Source organism: Rhagoletis pomonella, unplaced genomic scaffold, assembly GCF_013731165.1.
Source record: "Rhagoletis pomonella isolate Grant_MI unplaced genomic scaffold, Rhpom_1.0 Rhpom_scaffold_00005, whole genome shotgun sequence".
NCBI lineage: Eukaryota > Metazoa > Arthropoda > Insecta > Diptera > Tephritidae > Rhagoletis > Rhagoletis pomonella.
In genome coordinates, this window is record NW_023458559.1 from 17,234,746 (window position 1) to 17,237,973 (window position 3,228).

Consider the following 3,228-nt stretch of genomic DNA (forward strand, 5'->3'; position numbering starts at 1 on the left):
GTTTGCCATTACCTGCCGAGGGACGACCGCTGTTAAGAAAAAACATTTTTATACCCGAGCGCACTTGTGCACAAGGGTATTATAACTTTGTTCACATAACGGTTGTTTGTAACAGGCAAAACGAATCGAGATAGATATAGACAAATGTATACATAAATGATCAGAATGAAAAGAGAAATCGATTAAGCGGTGACTGTCTGTCCGTCCGTCTGTGCACACGATAACTCGAGTAAAAATTGAGATATCTTAACGAAACTTGGTACGTGAACTTCTTTTGGGCGTGGGACGGATGGTGTTGAAAATGGGCGAAATCGGATAATAACCACGCCTACCTCCCATATAACGGTAATTTTAAGAAATACGAAAACTGCGATATTTTAGTAACTACTGAAGATAATTCACTCAAAATTGATACTTACAATGAGTTTCAGACGGAAAACATGAATATTATAAATTTTTGGAAAATGGGCGTAGCCACGCCCACTTATGGTTACATGTGTATATCTTGGTAACCGCTGCACCAATTTCTTCCTAACTTGGCACAGTTGTTGGCCTCAGTACAGCATACTAAATGGCTGAAAATTTAAAAAATCGAACAATAACCACGCCTACCTCTCATATAACGCTTATTTTCAGAAAAACGAAAACTGCGATATTTTAGTAACTACTGAAGATAATTCACTCAAAATTGATATTTGCAATGAGTTTTAGACGAAAAATAAGAATATTAGAAAATTTTGGCAAATGGGCGTAGCCACGCCCACTTATGGTTACATGTGTATATCTTGGTAACCGCTACACCAATTTCTTCCAAACTTGGCACAGTTGTTGGTCCTGGTACAGCATACCAACTGGCCGAAAATTTGTAAAATCGGACAATAACCACGCCCACATCCCATATAACGGTAATTTCGAGAAATACAAAATCTTCGATAAATCAGTAAATATTGAAGCTAATTTATTCAAAATTGACAATTAACAATTCTTTACCAAGAAATACGTTTATGACAAAATTTTGGAAAATGGGCGTAGCACCGCCCACTTGTGATCACATATATGTATCTCGCTAACCGTTCTAGCAATTTGTACCAAGCTCGGTATGGTTATTGTGCTTGCCACATAAAAGCAAACCGTTGAAAATTGTTGAAATCGGACTAAAATTGAGGCCGCTTTTCATATAACGGTAAATTTCAGATATGCTTGAAATTTCAATATTTCGAAATTTAAGGACGCTAATTTACTTAAAATGTATACACCCCGGCTTATCATGTAGCGGTAGCTTTCGGAAAGGTGGAAAACATATATTTAATACTTGCGCCGGGTATTTAATGTTCGACTCCGCCCGAACTTAGACTTTCTTACTTGTTTCTCAATAAGTTCTTTCGGCTCATCGCGGACAGAAATTGGTGGTAAACTCACCTAGCTCTTGTGACAACAGATGGATGCAGTATTGTCAGTTGCCTCGCCTGGATAAAGTTTAGCTGAGCAAAACTCACATATCTTCTCCATGCGTTCAACACTATTTGATTCTATCTCATCGTCGTTAAGGAAAAGACGTGCACCGCAATACGTCTTTGGTAGCTTTTCTTGCCGCCTCCTTGCACTGGCATCTTCACTTAATTGCTGAAAATATGATGGCACCAAAACACTACTAAATTGCAAATAGATCTTCCGTTGTTGCATATCTCGGTTTATTGGAAGGCAATTACGTTTATTGCGATCAGCTGACACTCCTATACACCTTTTTCGAGGCATTGTTAAGCATAATTTTATTAAATTGAATCCTATAGTAGTAAAAATGGTTACTACGACCAACAAAATAACTTTTTGAAATTATAAAGTTGCCGATTTTATGTAGACTTCATGAGATAAACGCAATATGTCAGTATATCTAATGGAAAAATTTTTCTGTAAATGAAATGTTGAATTGAAAATCACCAAAAATACCATAATACCAAACACCAATATGCTTACCATACCAATAATACTCGTAATAAATGTATTGCTTAGCTGTTATGATAAAAGGAATATCCGAATATTTTTCCGACGGGGTAGCCAGAAACAATATGGGCTGCAAATAAGATTGTGATGCGAAATTTACAAAAAATACATTAATACCAATACACATATGAATGTACTTACCGTATCTACAATTTACGCGATAAATATATTTCTCAGCTTTTATCATAAGAGGAATAAGTTAATATATTTAACTGACAGCGCAGACTGCTACAATTCTTATTATTGAAATTCCTATTATTTGGATTACAGTTATGTTTAAGCTTGAAGTCACACTAGCACAGTACTTTGGAGTTAAGTGTTATTATGGTGATGCCACAGATGGCGCGCTTTAACGGCTTCGTTCATGTACGAATTGTGTGGTTTATATTGCAGAATTGAATAAAAATTCGTGAATGATTTCATGAAATCATGAAAACTAAAAAGAAAGCGGCATAAATATTTAGCAGCTGTCAATACTAATCAAAAGTTTTGAAAAAAATGCTATTTGTAACTTTTAATTTCTATAGTTAAATATTTAAGTGTTTTCTGTTATTATTTTGGACATAATAATCTATTGGGGAAAAATAGTGTATTTAAAATTTTTTATAAAGAAATAATGTTTTCTTGATGTTCTATTTTGTATTAAAGATATATACTCGTATATAAATATATATAAGAACTGATGAATACAAAAAGCATTTTATGTTAAAGATTTAAATATTGAATGCCATCTTAAGTGCACGATGACTCACACGTGAAAGATTTTGTTAGTTGTGACGACTTTATATAATTTTCACCAGTTTCTAGTTAGGGTATGCGTAGTAGCGCGTAAAGCGCGGTTTCAAAATCGAATCCCAATACGATCACAATATGGTTTTCGGCTTTTATATTTGAATTTATGTAAGTATATTCACTACATTTAGAATGAAAAAAATTTAATTTGATGTAAGCTACTTGGAAAAAATTGTATTTATTTATTACTTCAATAGTAAATATTTTACTGTAAAAAAATTAATAATAGATTACCTACTTATTAACTGATAGGCCTTTTAAAAGATCGTAATTGTATAAAAAAAAAAATGTTGTGCTCACTTCGAATTCGTACCTAATTTTTTATACATTTTTGACTTCATAATTCGTGAACAAAGGAAACCCCTATAGCGCGCCATCTACTGACTGACATCGGCAATTAGTATTGTAAAAGTATTGAAGTGCTATTGTGACTGT